Raw genomic sequence first — 23,176 nt, 5'->3', positions numbered from 1 at the left:
TCGCATCGATCCGTGCGCGACTTCGAAACGACGCGGCGCCACTTCGAGCGGGATCTCGAACCTGGGAAATGGAAAATAGTCCGCAGGTGTCGTATTCGATGAACGAGCCCGGTTGAGAACCGTTGACACTTTTCCTCGTGAGAAATTCCTTGACAACAGGAGGCACCGTCGCGCGACAGAAACTGCTCGCTCGAATCCACGACGACACAGTGTTACGATGTTTGCGTTTACCAAACGCGCGATTACACGGATGTCGGTTCGCGCGAGTATGGATACGTTGCTAATTGATTCGAACGATCCTCCGTGGAAAAAAGAAATCATCCTCGAAACGTTCGTACTCTAAATTAGAAAATTCGAAATTGTAGATAAAAAATTCATTCGTCGTTATTCCGTATAATTAAGTAGTAACTCGATCGAGTTCTCGAGCCTATCGTCTTCGAAACAGAAGATATCTGGATTTTCGATTATTTAGAACTTTTTCTTTTATATTTTACAACGGATTCTCTTATATTTTCCAAAGTCTCGTAGCGCAGGAACGCGAAACGCGAGATCGGAGATATCCGCGGGATTAAACATTTTTTCGCGATTCCGCTAACGAAACGGTGCACACCGAAGCAGGTGGAGAGAGGAGTCCTGGTAAAAGTCGCGAAACGAAGAAACTGTCGGAAAGATGGACGCCGACCGTTGGTCCGCTACCGAGGCGGGCAGGCAAATCTCCGTTGAAAAGGCAGCCATGCTAATTGAGAAGCTTCGAGGGGGCCCCGTGGCGTGCACGATCTTTACGTAAATGCCGCAAAAAGAAACGAGAACGCAAATAAAGAGCGCCACGCTCGCTTTGACGATCAGATTGCATAAAACGTTTTTCCAGGGCGAAACGCGTACGCGTCGTTGCGCGTTCAAAATACCAGGGATTCATTGGCTACATTCGTCTGCAAAGGGTTACAGGTTAACGAGCTTTAACGTCGATTTTGCGTTTGATACCACCCTTCCGTGCCCTCTGACTCTCGTCGGGACTATTAATAGTATTAGAACGATGCGCACGGAACGTTCTTTTGATTTTTTTCAAATTTTCGATTTTACGCTAGGATAACACGCGCGAACCGAACAATACCCGGTGCGCGGAACGCGATAGGGAAAGGAACAAATTTCGAAGAACGCGTTCCATCCACGCGATCCGGTATAAATTCGCGACTATTTATTTATCCGGAAAGTGGTACTTTACCGAGAACACGGATTCAACGTTGATATTAAAAAAAATACTTTACCGTACCGCGGTTCCATAGGGCGCGATTCTATGGAAGAAATAACGAATTAAACGTTCCACGCGTTTTCGCTCCGAAAAAAAAAGAGAACTCCGAGCGATTACTCGCAATAGCGAGTAACGTGTATTATACGGCATTTATGCGTACAGAATTGAAACATACGACACGCAACTGCGACCGGAGAGTGCATCCGACTAAATAAGCGCAAATTTTACCAAAAAAAAAAAAGAAGAAAAATTACTTCGATCTATCGTGTAATACTCTCTTGAAAAAAAAAATATATATATATATAAATATCGACTACGACTTCGCTGGTAGTCATCGGTGAAACTACTTCTTCTAAACCGCGCAATGTATTATATAATTTTTCAATCGAACGAGCTCTAATTTAAAGTATATCGATCAAGGTCCGCGCTAACGCGAATTAAAATTGGTAATTGCTACTTTTACCATCGATCCGGGTACGTGTACATGTATAGGGTGGGCGGATACTTTCGCGTGTAACCGTGAGTGAAAAAGAAATTCGACGATAAAAGGATCAAAGGATCGCCGGACGTTTCCGCGCAAAAAGAAAGAATCGAGGAGCGGGTAGGGCCGCCACGGAGGGAGGGAGGGGGGTGAGATAGGGTGCAGGAATGGAGGCACGCGCGAACAGTAAAGGGCCACGTTCTTCTCGCGTTCGATGTTCTGGACGCTCGAGATACCTAAAGGACATCCAACCGGTCCAAGTTCGCGAGTGGCGCGAGAAGACCCGGTCGAAGATATTCATGAGAGACTTTCCCAAACTTGTCAACAACCACCTCCGAAAATTCTTGCCGGGCGGGGGCACGGGAACGTGGGGCTCCCCGCGCGAGAGAGCGCGTGTTCTTCGAACTTTCCGGTTTCTCGCCGAATTCCGGAAAGTTTCGCCCCGTTCTCGGTGTGCTCGCGCTCCGGAGCGGTGTCGAGCGAATCTACCCCGCTTACGGAGTTACAACGACAGAGACAGCGATTCGAAATATTCGGGAAACCTGTCTCGATGTAACACGCCCCCACTCCGACCCCCCATCCGCTACACACGACCGACTCGAATGCGGGAAAGTTAACGTCGAGCGATTCGCGTATCCGCCCCCGCGTTTCGCCAAGGGAAAACGGTCGAAAACAAAAGTCACCGAACGCCCCGAAAACTCTACGGTTTTTTTCTTTTTTGTTTTCTTTTCGCTCGCGGAGAAAACGATCGGGAGTGACCTTAGCGAGAGTTATTTTTTTTTTTTTTCCTTTTTGGGGGTGTGAAAAATAAATGCTGTAGATTTTTCTTTGGGGTTAAGTGTTCTGTATATGGTGTTTTGTCTCGACACGGGGGAATGTTTCACTGGGGAATTTTTCACAGAGAATTTTTCACGGGGGAGTTTTTTGCGGAGAAATTTTTCACGCAGAAATTTTTTACGGAGAAATTTTTCACGCAGACATTTTTCATGGGGGAATTTTTCACGAGGGAATTTTTCACGGAGAAATTTTCCACCGGAAAATTTTTCAAGGAGGAATTTTTCACTAGAGAAATTTTCATGGGGACTTTTCCAAGAGGGAATTTTCCGCGGCGGAAAATTTCACTAGAGACTTTTCCACGAAGGAAATTTTCACTGGGGAATTTTTCACGGGGGAATTTTTTGCGGAAAAATTTTTCATGCAGAAATTTTTCACGCAGAAATTTTTCATGGGGGAATTTGTCACGGAGAAAATTTTCACTAGAGACATTTTCACGGGGACTTTTCCACGAGGGAATTTTCCGCGGTGGAAATTTTCACTAGAGACTTTTCCACGAAGGAAATTTTTCACGGGGGAATTTTTTGCGGAGAAATTTTTCACGCAGAAATTTTTTACGGAGAAATTTTTCACGCAGAAATTTTTCATGGGGGAATTTTTCACAGGGAACCAAAATTATCAAAAAATTGATACGAATATGTTTCCATACGGAGGCACTGCACAACATAAATAATTTTTCAAACTTCACGCACCAAACAACATTACGTATTACCGTTATCCATGCTTCAAAAATATTTCGACGAAGATTCTTCACTACAGAAGCTACGAATAATTTATCTAACCCTCTACCGAGCAACATTCGAAAGACCACGTTCTCGATACCATCGTTCGCATTCGCGATATTCAAGGGGTAACTTAGCCGCTCCGCGGCCAGGACACTGGCACCCAAGTGTCTAATAATATCCAGACACCTGTACAATAAACACAACGCAACAAACTTCAGCAAATATTGCTCCTCGACGCAAAATACGCAATTTACGTGCGCGAGGACGGATTTCTCTCGTGGATATGACTCAGGAGCATTCTTTGCGCTTAATGGGTCAATATTGGAAATGCACTCTGTCTTCCTTTTTTTCTCATCTCCATTTTTTTTTTTTTTTCTTTTACGAGTTGCGCAACACGACGATAAAGATTTCCTGGAGTTGCGTAACGTTCGTTTTTTTCCTCCGATCGAGAGAACCGTACCGTGGAAGATTCGATCGCGTAAGTTCGGAGCACCCGGTACGTGCTCGATGAAACTTGGACTTCTCGAGGAAGGTTTCGTGGATAAGTACCGGCGCGATTCTCGCTGGCCGCCGGACACCTCCGTGAGATCCTTTCGGGATAAAGTCTCTATTCTTCGCGAGTACGAGGTCGGGTCGTCCGCCATCTTCCCGTACTCTTACCTTTTCCCGAACCGGTGTCATCTGGCGTCCGATAATTACGGAACCGCGCGTGGTTCCACGAAGACTCACGGTTCGTGTCAAGGCCCTTCTCGGCCCCTGACCGAGCCATAAAGCTTTCGAGAGCCTCTGGCTGCCCTTCGAAACATCCTCGAAACGCGTTGTCGTTGTCGACGACACTCGGGGTGTAGCCAACGTAACACACGTGGTGGAGGGGACGAAAACGATCTAAAAAAAGTTACAAATCTATTTATACGATCCCTACGCGCGATATCTCCGAATTCGGTCGATCGTTCGGTTCTACAAATCGAATTACTCGAACTCGGTTATACTCGGTGTTCCGATTCCATACCGACCACGCTTCCTGCAAAGTTAACCACGAAACTGACTCGTGAAGGTGCAACTACACTTTAAACACACCAGTTTCTTTCATCCTTCTCTCGTGTTCGAAGATCGTTGTTATTAAATAACCAATGTCTCTACACTGTGTATTAACTCGCTCGTAGTTTACTCGAAACAGAGATTAACTCGAATCTCAGGCAGAGCCGTAATCTGCGATACAAAAGCGACCCACCCCGATAAACGTTCTCGATAAACTCCTCGCACACTTGTTTACGTTGCGTACGTAAATAGTGTATTTATTTACCATTTATAATAGTCGAGACTCCCCGTTCCGGTAAGAAACCCCACCGATTCTCAATTCGTTGAGAGAAACGAACGAGGAGAATTTTCCAAATTCTTCGGTCGAAGCGCACCAATTGCAATTACAGAGAGATACCAGAGGACTACTCGTTGTTTCGTTTTCCTAGGTGTTGAATTCCTAATAACGAGGCACGAGTCGCGAAAATACCGGAGCAACTCGGTTAATAAGTGTTTAGCGGCTATATGTTCGAATATAGGAAAAAGGAGTGGGGAGAGCGTTTCATCATCCCGGGCCTGCTATGGACTCGTGTCAGTAAGGCATCCCAACAGGCCCTGCCTTATACACCGAGACATTGGAAGATCGGTAAGACATCGTATATATACCGATCGGAGCAGGTACGAGAACTTGCGGGAAACGATTGGTGGTGAGTTTCCCTCTGGTGGCAAGCGTGGGTAGCGCCGCCAGAGTGTATCGCGAATCCGAGCAGTGCGCGTATCTCCTCCGCGATACGGGAAAGCGGTTCTCGACGAAACGAAGGAAAGCCGAACCGTGTTCGTTCCTCGAGCGAGCGGTTTCCTACTGCTCGCGAGTCGAACGTTCGGAATGTTAACAGCCGATGGGATCGCGCGACGCGTTGTTGTGGAAACCGTAGGCGAAATTTAGGCGCGTAAAGAAAATTGCACGCCAGTAAAAACGTGACGGTAACCGCGGCGGTAATTTCAGGCCAACGTCAAGATTACACACGCGCCGCGGCGAAACGCCAACCATCGGCCCTGAGATTCCACTGGCTTTTGTGCCGCGAAACGCGCGCACGGATTTATGACAAAAGTTGCGCGCGCTCTCTCGGTCTCGGTGTAACGACTGGATACCGAAACGGTGCACGCCTCGTCCCCCATACCACCCCATACATATGTACATCGTTCGTTACGACTTATCGGTGGTACGCACTTTAACGGCGACGCGCGCGGTAAATTCTATCGGACCGGCTCCCCGATCCACGATCGAGGGATTGTTATTGGTGTTAAGCGGCACAGCCCATTATAGATCATTAGCCTTTAGGTGGACTTTGAACCACCGATTTGCCAATAGCGCGCGAGGATGATGCGAGAGAGGATGGTCACGAGCACCGACCGTACCTAGGCTTAACTTCGATGATCGGACGGTAACCGTGTTGTTTCCTGCGCCGGGGAACTCGGGTTATCGAAGCGTTCGATGCGATTTACGAGACCTCGATAAAAGTAGCGAGATACAGCTTCAGCGAGAACCTTTAACGAGGACCGAGCGATATTATTCCGGGGATTTTATACGCGATTCGATGCAAACGTCGGGCGTACCGTTCGAAAGAGAAACATAGAATAAACAAAAAAAAAAAAGAAATTGTTTATAATTACATCTACGCGCGCGTGTGTAAACATTTCCACGCACGATTAACAAAAGCGTTTAACAACGATGCGCGTACGTGTCCCCGTACGAACGATAAAAGCGTTTAGTAATAATAATTATAAATAAACGAGTCGTTCACCGGTGCAAATAAAAATTTGTGTATTTTTCATTACATCACCGTGAGCGTATTAACCAATGGATCGTCGGGGTTCTCGCGATGAAAATGTGTACGAACTCCGCCCCGTTACGGTATATTTTTAATCGTACGTTAATCGAATCGTTTCTGGAAAACTTTCAATTACGTATAATTAAAAATAGTCCGAACGAGGTCCGCGTCGGGTTGATTTCCATCGGGGGGGGAAAAAAAAAAAAACTGGTCGATGCATCGGCGATACCGCAACGAAATATAAAATATTGAAACGTTCGTTCCCCGGGTGAAATTCGAGGTGTCTCGTCGGGCGCTCGCGCGAACGAACGAACGAACGAAGACTCTTATCGGGGGAGCGAGAGCTCGAACTTTTAACGAGGATTCGGCCCGTACTCGCGATTTCTACGCGCGTTTCACCGGCTCCGTTTCCCCGGGCGTCGTTTCACTCTGTTGGGAAGAACGCGGATTCTTCGTTTCGCGATACGATCGTAGATTTTCTCCGCCACGGGTAACGCGTATTCCGTCGCGGAAATTATTCAGGTTTCCCGGTATCTGTGCTGGAACTAGCGGTAACTCGATCAACGCCTCATCGGGCGCGAATTTTCAAATACTTGGCGAGTAAATCGAGAGGAGCAAATATTTCATAGTTTTTCGTCCGGTTTCAGGTAAAGGTAAACATTCACCGGCGCGCGTTCGCTCGTATTCTTTGTTATGCGACTCGTGGAATTGTTGCGCTCGGCCTATCCATATGCATGCCCGCGCGCGTGCATACGCTTCTCGAACTGTATGCATCGCGTGGTGCGCGCGCACACACCGCGAACTCCGGCACGTACCATCGTCCGCGTCTGTATATTTGCACGTTTCCTCTATGCGGCTGCATGCATGTGCGTCGACTGTGTCTGACGCGCCATTATACGATAACCTCGGAGCGTCCGTCTGGAAAAGAAGCTACGTTGGATGGTACCGGACCAAGAAAACTGCCGTTCTATCGTCCATCGCGATTCTACTCGATCGCCACCGATCGAAAACCTGCTAGCATTCCGCTCCCTGCTTTCACAGAGGTTTCGCAATTCTTCCAAAAAAAAAAAAACTCCATTTTCTTAACTACGCGAAAATAAAAACGTTCCCGGTAAAGTTCCACGATCGTTCGAGCGATATTCCAGGGTAATACTCGTTTCAAGGTTTTTCTAAAAAAAAAAAAAAAAAAAACTCCCTTTTCTTAAATACGCGAAAATAAAAACCGTTTCAGGTAAAGTTCCACGATCGTTCGAACGATACTCTCCCGGTAATACTTATTCCAACGAAAAGAAGAACCCGTGTTCCGCGAAACGGCGTTGCCATGGTATATTAGATATCTCCGGGTGTAGTTATTGTTGCACTTTACAGTTTCCCGTACCGAGTAACTCCAATTTTTGTTTCTTTCTTTTTTTTTCTTCTTGGGGAAACACGATAAATTAAACACAATTTCCAACCGAGCTCTTATTCCGCGCCAATTGAACGATATTCTTTCAGCCGGCGTACATTACCGTAACACGAGCTGTTATTATAATCGGGAGATATAAAATTCGTTCGCGAACTAATTTACCGGGAGACCGAACGATTCCGGGTGGGACGAAGAGCCACCGTTCACGGACATCGGTAGAATTTCGTGTTTCGCGGGATGGGTCGTACACCGGTTTCCCTGTTTCGTTTGCGGGATTCCTCGCGGAAAGGGAGCCGAAAGATCGAGAAGAAATCCGACACAGGAGCGAGGAAGGAGAAAGAAGGGAGGGAGGGTCGTCGTACGCCGGGCAACCGGATAATATCCGAGAAACGGGGAATATTATATTCATTCGGTAAAAGTACGTTTAATTATTCGGTTCGTTATAACTGTCTAACCGCCAGCCGAGTCCGCTCCAAAAAGCGGAGCGCCGTCGTACCGCGATGCAATTAAAGTCGAACGTTAACTGATAGGAACGCTGTTACACGAAACTCCGAGGTAATGATTACGCGAGCCGTTGTAATTTATTACCGGGCGCCCGCGTGCGCGCGGGCGCTCGTTATTCCCAATTGTAACGTAATTCGGTAATACGGCCTAATTGCGATTTTAATAAGACCGCGAGCTACGGCGGTTCCGCGTCCTCTTTTATTGCGCATTTTTTTTCTATTTATTTTTTTCTCTCTTTCTTCTTCGTTTTTTTCTTTTACGTTTTCTCATTCGCGCTCCGTTTTTTCGTAAACCGGCGCGAAGATAGCACCGGCGGCGAGCGTCGGTCGTCGAGCGACTTGGGGGAAAAAAAATAGGAAGAAAGAAAAAAAAGAAACCAACGTCCTTCCTCGATTCGAACCGAAACCGGTTCACCCGTGCAATTTGTATCGATATCACTCGCGCGGTGTCTCTATTTCTTTTTTTTTTTCTTCCTTTTCCTTTTTTCTTATTCCGTGCGCGATATCGTCGTGTTGGCAGATAAAGAGTTCCTCGTCTAAACAGAGGATAACTCGGATGGTGGTGCGCCGCGTACGTGGCAGTTAAACGTCTTCGTCGAGCCTTTTCGCAATTTGCTTCGCGTTCGATAATCAGAATGACTCACCGAACGCTATCGCGTTCCTCGTCGAACGATGCTCGATACGTGTCTGGTTTAACGTTAGCGTACGACGCGCGACGCTCGTTCCTCGACGTTTTTACTTTTCAACGGCACCACGTGAACACCGCGCCGGACCCCGATTTTTCTTCGACCACTTTGTAACCACCGTGTTTATTAACCAGATCCGAGAGAATTATGTCTTACTTCGTTCGATGGTTTTCAATTTTTTTTTCCCTTCTCCTCTTTTTTTCTCTCTCGTATTTTCCCCTCCCGTGGGGAGTAACCACCGTGTTCGAGCGTTTTATCGGTGCCGGCGCGTAACTTTTAAATCACCGAAGATATCGAAAAAGCGTTTCGCGGCGGTAAAATTCCCAGCGTTCCTCGAGAGTCGGTGAATCGATCGAGTAGACGAAAAAAAAAAATGTCGAACAGAAGTAACCGAGGTGTTTTCACGAGCGATTCTCCGCGCGTTGTCGTCTTGATCGATACTTGGGTGGGTTGTTTGCCTCGCAGCGGGGCGCGAATCGCGGTTCCACTTGACAGAGGTGTACGATTTCAATTCATCTCACTCGGAAGCAATTAACGCCCAATAACAATTACCTACTTTGAGGTGCATTCGGAATAGTCAGTTCGAGGCACGCTAGTACGCGCCCAGCCACTTACAAACGCGCGAACCGCGCGTGGTGTTGTTGCCCACCGATTTCAATGGAGTTCCACGGTTCAACCGGGCCATCGAAAAATATTGGAAAAATATTTCATAAACACAACGGTTTATGAAATATTTAACGATAAACGCGCAGGTGGCTTCGCGAGCCGATGCCTCGAGTGCCATTCACTTCCCACCTTCGGTGCCGTTCTGCGATCCGAAATGGACAAAAATTTTTCTATTCGCTTAGTTCGTCGACGGTGTAAAAATGATAAAAGAAAAAAAAAACTATACATATATATATATACACACACGCACACATTTTATCCATTACGCGCGAAATTGTCGCGCATAAATCACCGTATCGATGAGCATCGTTTTTGATTCATCGGCATTGCGGGAACGAAATTTCGTCCGCGAGGAGGATCGGTCAAGGATTTCGATTCGCGAACCATCGTCCAAGACACCGGTAAACAGACGCCACGGGACAAACTTTTCTTGCCGGTGTTAAATTATTCTAACCAAATAATCAAATAACGCGGTCCGCGCATAGTTTGTTTCTTCGTAAAAGTTTCGGCCCGCGAGTTCGTCGGATGCCTCCTCGAATTCCGCGCAACGGAAAACAAACGTTATTTTAACCCGAAATACAAAGTGGATTCAAATTTCCAACGCGTACCCCGTTCTCCTCGCGAAGTAACCCAACGCGCCTCGTTACGCTCGCGCGTGTTCGATCGTTTGTTTTTTTCTTTTTTTTTTTTTCTTTTTATTTTTCTCTCTCCCCTTTTTTTTAAATAATATTCGAACGACACCGTACCGTGTATTCCGGGCGTGGAAGAAACGCTCGGTCGAATGGTTTTGCGCGTCTCGTTCTTATCGCGTCGGGTTCTACGCATCGTAATTCTTCCGTTTCCACTCGAACGATCGGGCAACGAAGGGAACGAGCAGCGAGAAAATTACGGATACCACCGATAGACGGGACGACGTTGTTCGCCGCGTCGGGATCGGTCGATCGCGATCGTTCGGGAATCTCGGTAACCGACTGGTTCGTTCCTCGTAGACCGATCGAGACCACGGTGGTACCTGCGCAAGCGTAAAACTGGAAGAAACGACGCGCGAAGAAACGTAAGTGAACGCGCGCGCCTCTCTTCCGTTTTACGAGCGACGCAGCCCCGTCGTACCCGAGCCAGAAAATATTGGCCGTTCAGGGTCACGGAGCCTTCCCCCCCTACGCGCACGACTTGCCCTCGCGTCGGCCCATTCCGCGTCCCGAGACGCAAAACGCGAACGCGCGAGCACCGTGGAGACGACCGTGGCGCGTCTACGTCTCGGACCGAGTCGTAACGCGTCTAAGAGTGGGGAGTATCGGGCGTGATTCATAGTCGGAAAAGTGACCTCGAGTAAACGGTGTCCTGACGCGAGTGTAGTCTCTGACGCACACCGGACGAGACTCGCGTTCCTAACCGAAGCTATTTTTTTTAGGCAGTTCGTTTTTCCTCTCTCTCTCTCTCTCTCTCTCTCGCTTTTGTTTTCGAAACTGGTCCCCGATATTCGAGCGAAGGCAGTTGGTGGTTCGTCGCGTTAGAAAGTTCGAGAGGCACCGGTGGCCGGCAAGGCCTGGCGTAAAACGTCGCGCAGGCTCTGGAGTACCCCAAGGAGGAACGGTGAGCTCAGTGTTTACGAACGTTCCCCGCTTCGCAGACGTTGCGGCTCGCGTTGCTTACATCGGCGCTCTGTCGGGACGAAAAGGTCGAAAGAGCGAAAACCGTCCGGCGGGGAAGCCCGAAACTCGCCGAACGCTCACGATCGACCTACACACCGGCGCGCCGCCTCGCTCGTATCCTTCGCGCGCTCTAACCAACACCGAGCGAGACCCGTGGGGCCCCGCGCGCGCGCACCGTCTATATACGGATGATTATCGAAAAGAAGGGGGGAAAAAAACGGAGAAGAAAGGGATAAAAAAAAAGAAGAAAGAAAGCGGGGGGTAGGTGGGGGGAAGGAAGAAACTGCTCGCCAGCTTCGTCCGCGAAGGAAACCGTAGGTAATCGTGCGAGCAGAAACGCTGACGCAGATAAGGGAAACCCTTACGACCGCCTCTGGTGGCGGTGGCTATTTACGAGCGGTCTCGCTACTCGGACGGAAGAACCGAGGACTCGCTCGCTAGCTCGTGCTCGCGCATGCGCAGACGCCCGGTCCTCGCCCAGAAATTCGAAAAAATTCTCCGCTCCCGGTGAAACTCGCCCCTTCCTCCCCCCTCTGCTCGGGATATCGTGGAATCTCGGTACCGTGGTCGGTCGCCGTTGCCGCTGTCGCCGCGCAAATTGGCCCGTTGTCTTCGCGGAAATATACACGATGGGCGTCGACCCACCATCGAAATGAAAATCGAACGTGGTTCCGCAGGATACGATCGGTACACGGGGATCGACGATGATCATCCGATCTCCACCCGTGGCATCTAAGACGCGTTAATGGGATTACGTAACGGGAGAAGCTTCCGCGGTAATCGCGAGCGGATTCCCTCCCTTCGATCCACGGTCGTTTCGACCGCCGGTGGCGTCGGATCGTCGTTCCGTTTTCCGCGACCACTCCTCCTCTTCCTCCTGCTGCTCCTCGTCGACGAATTCGTTCGCGCGCGTACCGTCACCGGGACCCGGGGGGCGCCACGGTCCTCGTCTCGTATCGTTTGTTTCTCGCCGCGTAGAAAATTGCTTTCCGTCGATTCGACCTCGGCCACGCTAATTTCCACGGCGCTGGATCGCGCGCGACGATCTCTCCGAACCGCGTAGCGCGAGCGAGCGGAACGCGCTCGCCCGACAAGGTTGCCAGATTACGCGCGATTTTCTCGCGCCGCGTCTCCGGTACGAGGCAGGCACGCGACGACGTTTTTCGAACGCGGTTCTCGGCTCGCCGGCGTCGAACGGAAATATCGACGACACGTATCGCCCCGAGCAATTTCCACGTAGCGGGGAACGGAAGGTGAGGAGGGCCGGGAGAGGGGAGAGGGGAGAGGGAGGGGGGAGAAGAGAAGAGAAGAAGCGTTTCTCGCAGCTCGCCTCGTGCGCGCGTTGTCGCCACCGCCACCGTCACCGTCACCGCCGTAGCCGCCGCGTCTTTTTTTAACGGGACGGGGGAATTATTTTCTTCCGCTTGCCACCGACCGAAACTGGCCAGTTTCGCCCGCGAACCGAGCGGAAAAACTTCTAATCCGGCAACGCTGGCTCCTGAGCGAGAACAGGCCGGTACAGCCTGATAAAAATAAGTTTGCGCCCGGAATAATCGCGGAGCTCCCTAGAGGTCCGTATGGACGGCGTCTAGGTGCTCTTCGGCGTGGCGAGAGGAGCCCGATAGGTTGCGCCGCGGCGCCGCGTCCCGGCCAGGTTTCCAACGCGCGTTATTTCGGCGTACGCGATAACGTCCCTTCGAGTCCAGCCTCGATAAAGAAACCGCACTCGTCGCTCCCCGGGATTTATCTAAACCGCTCTCGAATTTTTGTTTCGCCCGTGAACGTCCCGCGTATCCCGTAATATTTTAAAAGCCTCGTTCTCCTCTCGCTCCGGAAAACATTTTCTTGCGTTTACCCGTGTTTTCACGGCTCTTTTACACGCTCCGCTATGGTTTTCCGATCCCGTAAAATTTTGATCGAATCTCGCGCGATATCGTCGATCTACCCGAACTTCCATGGAATTTTAAACGATCGAGAACGATATCCATCCATGTCTCATCGCGAACGTGGAATTATTTTTTAATTGCGTACAAGTAGATCGTGGCGGTCGTTGTGCTATACGAACGTTGCTCGTCGTTATCGATATTGTGATTTTTCGAACGAAAAAGTCTCGAACGCATCCTTCGCGGCTGGTTATTTATTTATTTTCTTTTTTTTTTCAACGTATTTTTAAAACATCGAAACCCGAACGTAACCAACCGTGAACGCGCGTAATTGAATTCCCTATGGTAACGCGGTAACATTGTCGCAAGATCGACAGATGTAAATATCGACATCGGCCGGAATTTTCATTTACTACGAACGAAATAATTCGTCACTCGGAACCTCATTAACGTTCCGTAACGTTTTAAAAGCATCGTTGTCGTCTCGTTTGCGCGCGTTTCATCGCGTTCGTACGGTGAATTTTTTTTTTTTCTTCTTCAATTTTTCACGGGTTTTCCCAGCGCGCGCGCTATCCTTTTCTTACGTTCTATAAAATTTGTATAAAATCTCACGCGATCGCGTCGACCTTCTCCTCGACACGCGACGCACTTTGGAACTGTCCATCGACAATGATTTTCATCTCGCTGACTCGCCTCGCATCGTTCTCGCGTGTATATTTGTCGATTCGAGTCACTTTTCGCAAGCGCGGAAACGGTTACGTTTTTAAACACCGTAAACGTGATCGTTACCCGTCCCACGCCTACCCGTCATCGAAACGCAATTTATCATCGAAGCGTATTCTTTCCAGCTTCGCGTTTATTTCCCAACCTGTTCCAAACATCGAACGACTCGTACTCGGCCAGGTATCTTCCCGCTGAAGTTTCCCAACGAACCTGTACTCGTTCACCTCGCACGAAATAATTCGTCACCCGAAGTGGTTCAAAAGTATGTATATCGATCCTACGAGACCGCGCGCGTTATACATCTAGGTAAGGCAACCTGCGACGTATCCGCGGAGGGTTAAACGCTCCTTTCTCGTAACGAATAATAAAGGGCCGTGCACCGTTGTATACCTCGAACGCGCCTATTTCGCAATCGGCGAATACCCAGACCGGTAGGATTTGCACAACGCGACTCGAGACTGCGCGAAAACGAATTTCCTCGAAAGTTTTCGGGAATTTCGAGCTGGAAGTTTCGAAAGTAGAATTCGAGGATTTTTTCTCGAGAAATGGAAACGGTTTCCAATGAAATTGGGTAACGCGTCCTTAGCGAAAAGCTCGCTAGTCGAGAGGTGATCCTTTGGCGGATAATCGCGACGCGGTGGCGTCGTCGCGTTCTTCTCTTGCGTCACGTCGCGAGCGGTCTCGAGAGCGCGGAAGACGAACGAACGAACGAGCGAGCGAGCGAGCAAGCGAGCGAGCGATACCTACACCTAACCGTGAGTCACCAAAAACGGCCGGAAAAAGGCGGTGGCCGTGTCTGGTCGCGTCGTCCGCCTCGATATGGTCGGCCGAAACATCCGAGCGACTATTTAGCTCTCCTGGGCTCCCGTAGCCGGAAGCGTTCGTTTCGTCCAGCGTCGCGACGCCTCGGTGCGCGAAACCTCGTCGACGACTCGCAAACCTCGTATTCCACGTTTCCTCCGCGCCCATCGTCGCGTCGGTTCGGTGGAATACGCGTTCGCTCGCTCGCTCGTTCGTTTGTTCGCTCGCTCGCTCGCTCGCTCGGTTCGCGGCGTTGCGTCTTTTTTCGTACGGCGCGAGCTCGGCCGACAACGAGGCCACCGCGCGCGCGAGACGTACGTTTTACCCGTTGCGTGTTCCATCGTGCACGGGTCCACGGGTTTTGAAGAGACGCGTATCGCTCGTGCCGTAGGACGCGTTGCACGAGACAGAGACGGCCGAAGGAGAGCCGAGCGGGCGCGGAGAGCGGGAAAGACGCGTGTTACGAAACCATAGTCTGCGAGGGCCGAAGGAGGAGCAGAGAGGAGGAGGAGGAGGAGGTGGAGGAGGAAGAGGAGGAGGAGGAGGAGGAGGAGGAGGAGGAGAGGAGAGCACAGCCCGTTCGACGAGCTCTCTTCGTGCGGCCGTTTGTGTTCTATCCTCCTCCTCCTCCTCCAACGCCTCCTCCTCCACCACCACTACCACCACCACCTCCTCCTCCTCCTCCTCCTCCTCCTCCACCACCGCCACCTCCCGCCTCCACCTTCTCCATTACCTCACCTCCGACCCTCCACCCCCGTGTTTCACATCCACCTTCGTACTTTTCTTTCCTTCTCCCGCCGCGTTTATTCCCCGGTGCCTCTCTTCCTTGCTCCTTTACCGGGACTCTGCTCCCCCGCACCCCCCGCCCCTCGGCGTCCTCCACCGCTTAGCCCCCCGGCTCACCCACCGCCAACCTTCCCTCCCTCCCTCCCGGCTCTCCGTTTCCACCTCGACGTTTGCTTCGGGCTAAAATAAAAACACGAGGGAGATAACCGAGCGAGACGAAGGGAGCGGAAGGGAGAGAGGATAGAGCGAGACGACGGACGCGGCTCGTCGCGGAGAGAGAAGAGAAACGAGCGAACGAACTAGCTAGCGACGGAAAGAGAGAACGAGAAAGAGAGAGAGAGAGAGAAAGAACGCGCCAACGCGCGCGAAACCGAGGAACCGAGAGAGAGAGGAAAAAATGGTGGCAGTCCGCGCGCGCGGAAAGAAACGAAAAAGAAGGACGAGTAAAATGATCGGGAGGCGGACAGCGGAGGGGGCGGGGTGGGTAAGAAGAAGGTCGGGGAGAAAGGTAACGCGGAGGATGGAAGGTAGAGGAGAAAAGCCGGATAGGTGGGGTAAAAGAGAAGAAGAAAGAAAAAAAACACCGACGAAGAAGAAGAAGAAGAAGAAGAAGAAGAAGGAAGAAAAAAGCGACGGGGAGTCTCGCATGACGCGGAACGCGATTTACGCGCGTTAAATCTGAAAGTCATGCGCGCGTCCCGTAGGTGTTCTTCTCCCCTCCCGATCGCGGGTCCCCCTCCGCGGGTGTACGGTTTTATTATTTTTATTTATTTTTTTCTATTTTTTTTTCCACCTCGTCGTTGGCCCGCGATGCGAAACAATCTGTCCGAATCGGGTGTACGCGGCCACGTTCGAATAAAGCACGCCCGTTGCTTTTTCCGCGTTCCGATATACCGTCGACCCGAAACGCGGCGCCGTCCGTTACGCGGAGGGAAACCGCGCGTACGAAACGCCGTCCCCGTGCCGGCTACGTATCTCCGTCGAAATCGCGATTTTCCGCGAACACGGAGAAACGTTGCGTTGCGCGTTACCAGCTAGGCTCGTTCGTCGTTGGTTCGTTGGTTGGTTCGCTCGCTCGTTCGCTCGTTCGTTCGTTCGTTCGCTCGCTCGCTCGCGATAGTAGTGACGGTGGTGGGTAGTTGGTGGGGGTAGAAGCGCACAGGGGCCAGCGGGGGCGGTGAGAGGAATTCGAGATCGAGAACGCGCGCGCTAAGTTGACGTAACGATCGCGAGATACGATCACGTTCGAGGGAGCCAGTAACGCACGGTATAAATACGTCGGTGCGCGCTCGCGGCGCGGGGCCGGGGATAATTAAAATCGTACACCGGCGAAGAATAATTGCCGTGATTGCGGGGATCTTAATGCGCCGGCCCGATACCTTACGGGCATCGTAATGTGTTTCTTGGCGAACGCCGCGAACGGGCAAATTGAACCGGATTATTGCGAACCGGCGGCTAACGATGCGCCCGCCGTTCGTTCGTTCGTCCGTCCGTCCTTTCGGCTTTGTCGCGAACTTCGAACTACTTGTGGAAGTTTCGGCCGCCGTGAGACGGGGAGGGGGAGGGAGCGTCGAGAGAGTAGGGGGACCACCGCGGCCCACGGTCGAAAACTAAGGTCAACTTCGCGACTCGTCTTCGAGCTCGGTAAATATTTCCTTTTATTCCCCGCGTTCGCGGACCCGCTTGAAATTCATTCTTCGGACCGGTTGGAAAACGAGCAACGATTAAAAACTCTTTAATCTCGTTTGGAAGTCCTCGACCGTAACTGTAATTGGTTCCTCCGGGCGGTGGTATCCGTCGCCCGTGATCGTCTCTAAGGCTCGTCTTATTTCGGGTACGGCGTAAAAATGTTAATTCTCGGGCGGCAGTAGGTCGTGTCAAAATAAGACGGTGTTCGAGGATAGGAACGCGACCGACCCACCGGCAGAAGCGTTTAACAGCGTTTTTATGGCTTTCTATGGGATCCAGGTTCAACGTGGGACGGGAACTTTCGGCTTGTTATCGCTCGAGATCTTAATTAATTCCATCGGCGGAGCACGAGGAGGAACGATCGAAGAAGCGGTCCCGATAAGGGGTCCGTGTTTCGAAAAATCGGCTAATTTCTTAGCGATCTCCAATTAGGGAATCGGTAACGGTTCCGTGTATTCCTTTTGGTCGCCCTTCTCCTCTCGTGTATACACGTTTGATTACTTTCGATCGCTTCGCGACGCTGTTGCGAAACAAAAAGGCGAATTTAACGTCGTTCGGCGTCCTTTCTCGCGGCCGCGGTTTCGACACTTGGCGGCCTTTTAAATCCAGTTTTCTCATTTTCATATTTAATCGCGCCGATCCGATTATCGGGTTCAACGATTCGAATCGGAAGCGGGCAACACCGCGACGCACAGGGCCCGAACACGGACACGGACACGGACACGGCCCCCGTCGCGTAGCTCCTGTTAGGCCCACGATTCGAGACCGATTTTTTTTTACGGGAATTTCACACCGTGATCACCATCGTTTCGATATCCAAAGCGTAATATCGGGATCGAACGACCGTGATCGGTCCCGTGTCGTCCTGGACGCGTTTACGCGAACTAATTGCAATATTTTCCGACCGTTTCCACGCGAAAAGTATAAAATACGCGAAATCTCGTTACAAATCGGGGGTCCCGTTTCGAACCCGAACGCTAATTTCGTACTCGAACGAAGAATTCTACACTCGTTGCTAATTACCCAAAACAAATATTTGCTCGCAATTATATTCGCCGCGTTTCCGATACGGAAATCCTCTAATTTTTCCGTGCCGTTTCGTGCACGAACGCGTAAACAATTTCTTCGATACCTTCGACCTTTACCCGTTCGATTTTCGATCGTTCGGCGCCTCCCGGAAAACGAAAAAAAAAAAAAAAGTATTCAACGATACCGTTCGTCCGTTCTCCGTCGAAATAGAACGTATCGCGAGCACGTACGCGTTCGATTCTAAATGCACTTTATGCGCGTATTAATAGCCTATACCCGGTGTGAATAAATAAATTCAACGATAAACGAGTACGTTACAACGTTCGAAGTTTTTCGTACGTACGACAGCGCGACGCGTCTCGACGCGACGAGACGCGCCGAGGTTGCTCCTCCCGTGAATGGTTCCCGATAAGGAGAAACGGATTCGTCGGTAAATTTGTCCACGGTTTCGAACATCGCGCGCGATTTCTCCCGTCGAGCTTCGTACGTAAGTCGGTCGTCTATTTCGTCCGGAGGGAAGATCTTAAACGGTCCTAAATTGCGGCGCCGAAGAATACGGCTTTATCGAAGACGATTCGCGGATACCTGCATCTTGTAGGCTATTCATGTATTCCGAACTTATGGAATACATGAATAACTTCAACGGGACCAACCTGGCAGCGAACCGGAGGAATCCAGCGAGGACAAGCGGGACCAAAGAGGAGAGAGAGCGTGTAAGAAAGAGAGAGAGAGAGAGAGAGAGAGAGAGAGAGAGAGAGAGAGTCGATCTTATTGATAAGGTCGATTTATCGGCAGAGCACGATTTATCTGTGACACGTGGCCGCGTTTGCCTTCTCTTCTCTCGTTTTTCCCGGTTATCGGCTCCGCTACGGCCGCGTTGAAATCGTTTACCGTCTCGGTTCCGACGTTATCCGCGCCAAAACACGTTCTCCAGGCCATGTGGCTTTCGTTTACGTTTCTTCCGTACCGCGCTCTCCGTCCCGCTCTCGGGGTCGCTTGTTTTTTTCTTTTCTTTTCTTTTCTTTTCTTTTTTTTTCTTCTCTTTCTCTCCATCTCTTCCTCCTCTTCCCTTTTCTCCCGTTTCTTCCACTCTTTTTCCGCGTCAGAAATTCATTAGCTCGTCCGGCCGACAATTACCCGCGTCACGACCGTGATCTCGTTCGAAATTACCCGCGCGCGTCCCGTAGACGCAGGGCCTGGTTATTTATCGCACGGTATAATCCGCAATTGTTGCGCGTCGCGACGCGCGGGCTCCTACGCGGAAAATATACGCGAATCCGTGGGATCTCGCGCGGGCGAGAAAGACGACGAGACTCGCGCGAGGAAACTTGCGAGCGAATTCGCAACACGGGACACGGATACTCGAGGTGTACGCTCGTCGAAGTATAATGTAGCCTTGACCTATTGGCGCCCTCGCGTCTGCCCCGAAGTTCTCGCGGTTTGGCTCCGGTTCTCCAGAAGCTGCGTCGAATACACTTATCGTCTCCGCTTCTCCGTCCCCGAATCCGGGAACGCGACGACCGATTTTCTTGGCGCGAATCGAAACGAGCATCGCGTATACGCAACGGCGACACTCGCCCCTATATTTTCACAAAGGAAATCCACCGTACCGTGGAATCTTGGAAAACTCGCGTGGAACACAACGGTCCCTTTTTCACCGCGTGGCGCCGATTCGACTGGAAAAATAGCTCGCGCGCGCGTCACCGTGTTTCGTTTCTTCGTTTCGCGGCCGAGATCCGAACGAAACCATGCTCGAGGTTACATTGATCGAATCACGGAACGAGACGATACGATTTTTTCGCCGAACGTTGAGTTTTCATAGGGAACGACCTTGGAAAGTATTCGTTGGAATGTTGGAAAACTCGCGAAAATAGTTTCTTTCTTCCGACGCGTAGCGACGAGTCGACTGGAAAAATACCTCGTGCGTCTAAACGCGCGAGCGTTTCGTTCGTTTGTTACAGGAAAAATGTAAACTCTAGAAGGAACGAAACGTGCGCGACGACTGTTCCAAAGGTCGATTTTTCGTACCTCTCCCGAAAGTTTCGCGAATCGATTCTTTTACCCAAGTACCTCGATAAAAGTGTCTTTTTTTCCCCGCGAAACAGAACAGACCGAAAACATCGGCTAGGTGTTGAATCGCGTTGCGTCCACGAAGAATTAAATATTCGGTAAAACGAATCGAAGGATAAATGTGTGTCGACGGTCAGGGTCCGTGGATTTCTCGACGACGAAAAACCAAATCGTCCCCCCCTGCCCCCCGACGATGATTCTCTTTTCGAGAGACGACCAACGATCGTCGAACGAATTCGGTCACGCTGCGTTTCGTTTCTTTCCTCTCTCTCTCTCTTTCTCTCTCTCTGACTCACTTCTCTCTTATTTCTCGTTGGTTCGTTCTCTCCATCTTTTTTCTTTCCTCTCGTTTTTTTTTATTTTCGTTCCTCGCGGTTTAATAAGCACGTTTGCAACGCGCGGCCGACCTTGTTTAAATATTTTCGCCGTTCCGACGTTTATCGTCCGCAGGCCGCCGATAACGCCACGCCGCCGTAGGAACGTCAACGTCGAGATACGTCGAACAAATTATACGGTTTAAGGAACGAGGTTAAGGCACGACCGGACCTTGCACAACGAATACAAATGCTGCCCTGTCCCTTCGCGGCGCGTGACGAAATTCGTAAAAAGCTCTCTCGGTGGCTCGAGGGCGGGGAACACGGTCGGTCAGGGGTCGGTGGGGTGGGGGAGAGGGGGGTTTCGAAGCCAAGGGATTTCACCGACACGGGGCGAGAGTACACCGGTTTTCGAGGGGGGCCAGGAGGGACGACAACGCGACAACGTCTGCTGGACCCGAACCCGAAAAACCTCGATCGTTCCGGGATTCGGTCTCCCTGGGCGTTAGCTACCCGTCGCAACGAAAACCAACGGGACTCACCGAGTACCGTCGATTCCTGGCGTTTCGGCCATGGTCATCGAGAACGAGGAGACGATCATCGTTCTCCATGGCGCGTGGCGCGAATCCACTCCTAGATCGCCTCTTCTTTAAACGAAAGAAACGTATCGTTCCGACGGGAGCTTTCCCTCGGTGTGTCAACTTTCCGTACTCGATGCGCCGGAATACCCTTTCCTTCGAAAAGTTCGAGTTTCGATCACTCGTGTCAATCGTTTTCGTCAGTATCCACGCGTTCGATTTTGTATATACACGATCATCGATATATTTAAGCTACGTATGCGTATTGAGAGAATCGATGATTGAGAAGGAAGAGGAACAATTTGTGTACGAACAATTTTTCATAAACGCGTTTGAAAAATATGTTAAAGTATATTTCTTCGCTAAAACGATCGAAGCCACGGTGTCAACGTCGAGAACGTTACACGATTTTCGTTTAATTCGAGAAAACGCACTCGGACCTAAAAATCCGGACAAGATTCGTGGTTCTTGTACTTGGCCCAATTCTCTTACGGTTATCGAGAACGAGATAATTCTCCATGGCGCGTGGCGAGAATCGAGCGACGATCACGATTTCTCGAATCGGATGAAACGATCCGTTCCGACGGAAAGCTTCTTTCTCGCTGGAGGATCTCTTCCAAAAGTTACACTAGAACCACTAATAGTGAACGTATTCCAACTTGCATCGAACTACATGGGTATCTTCGAAGATCGAAAGGGTAAATTAATTTCAAGTACAGTTAATTGTCCATTTCGATGATTGTCCACGTAAGTCGCGAGCAAAGACACCAACGATCGAGTAACTTTGAAAAGAAATTCGAAACGATCCCTTTCATAGTTCCAGTGTATCGTTTCGATAACGATTGTCGTAACAGCGAGATCACGACTTTCGTTGCAAACGTTAAATTTTCTATTCAGGAACGCCGCGCAAGGATCTCTGAAAGATTTTCGAGAAAACGTACCCGAAGCTACGAATCCGGTCAAGATTCGTGGTTCTTGTACTTGGCCCAATTTTCTTACGGTTATCGGGAACGAGATAATTCTCCATGGCGCGTGGCGAGAATCGAGCGACGATCGCGCACTTTTGAAACGATCGTACGATCCGGTCCGACGGAAGCCCACTTTCCCACAGGAGTGTCCTAGTTCTTTTTCTTTTTTTTTTCTCTCGTCGACCGTTGGTCCTTTAAAATCCCTTCCTACGATTTTAACTTTCGATAACGCGTGTCATAACCAACGGCAAGGTCGTAACTCTCACTGACCTCGCGAACGCTAAATTTTCTTTTCGGGAGCATTACGTAAGTGCTTCTCACCGACATTTTCAAGGAAATAATAGGTTGCTCGATGAATCTCGTCTTTCGACGAGAAACGAATTATTAGTTCGTCGTTTAATATTTCTAAAGACGATATTACCATTTGGTGAACGTGCGTGAAGTTTCGTACGGATCGGTCGATTCGTACGTACACGTACGATTGCTCGAACTTGAAGTGTCACGGTGTTTCGTTTTGCAATGGAAACAACAAATACTTATTGAACTTATTCGAACGAATTCGAACGAGACTCGCCCTTGTTTCTAAAGTGTGCATCGATCATCTCGCACGATACTGCACCGATCGTTATTATTTACCGGATAGGAGCGCCGATCTTTCGACGAGAAATCAAATCGGAATCTACGAAAGGAGTAGCGCCGAAAGTGTTTCGCAAGACTCGAACAAACGGGATGGTACCGATCTCGGCGAATCTCCGACCGTGGTTTCTATTTGTACCCGCGGAGCGGAAAATGTTACTCTCGCGAAACGGAGCAACGCGAGATCGATCATTGGAAAAGATCTCGGTGAATTTTTTCAAAATACGTCCCTCCTTGTTAAGAAAATCAATCCCTCCAGCGCGAGCTCGCGCGAAACAACGATCAAACGGGTCGAGAAGCGTTCGCGATTATTTTCGGGTGAAAATAATCCCAGATTCTTTACACCGATGTCGAAGAGTACCAACCGAAGGAAAACGAGCGCGACACGCCCGCTGCGAGCACACGAGCACGGTTCGTAAGGCCCCGTACACGTCTAGGATTTATTCCTGGACGATAGACGCGCGCCGATCGCAACGACAGGTTGTACGTACGGTTCGTCGACGATCGTCCGAACTGTGGTACACACGATCGATACGGGAGGCCCGAACACACGAGGTTACGAACGATCGTTAGGTCCTCGAAGGCCCCGAACTATTCGCGCGAGCTGTCTCGACGAGGCTCCGAATTGTACCGTGTTCCGCGACTGGTG

General features: G+C 50.3%; 2 protein-coding genes across 5 annotated transcripts in view; one reads left to right on the top strand and one right to left on the bottom strand.

Annotated features, from left to right (window-relative positions):
- Positions 1-23,176, top strand: part of Dnmt3 (DNA methyltransferase 3) — a 151,177-nt gene that overhangs the window by 94,662 nt on the left and 33,339 nt on the right. Inside the window, exon 1 of one of the 4 annotated variants that reach the window (XM_076320795.1) lies at positions 4,906-4,952. The exons of the other annotated variants lie outside the window; for them this stretch is intronic. The gene's annotated coding sequence lies outside the window, so the exon portion shown is untranslated. Of the gene's footprint in view, positions 1-4,905; positions 4,953-23,176 lie in introns of those variants that run through there. 4 annotated transcript variants of the gene reach the window in all.
- Tdg (Thymine DNA glycosylase) overlaps positions 1-23,176 on the bottom strand; it is a 123,258-nt gene that overhangs the window by 97,383 nt on the left and 2,699 nt on the right. The window lies entirely within an intron of this gene.

Source organism: Ptiloglossa arizonensis, chromosome 9, assembly GCF_051014685.1.
Source record: "Ptiloglossa arizonensis isolate GNS036 chromosome 9, iyPtiAriz1_principal, whole genome shotgun sequence".
NCBI classification, from domain to species: domain Eukaryota; kingdom Metazoa; phylum Arthropoda; class Insecta; order Hymenoptera; family Colletidae; genus Ptiloglossa; species Ptiloglossa arizonensis.
The sequence above is the reverse complement of the archived record's forward strand: the minus strand, read 5'-3'. Positions and strand labels throughout refer to the sequence as shown.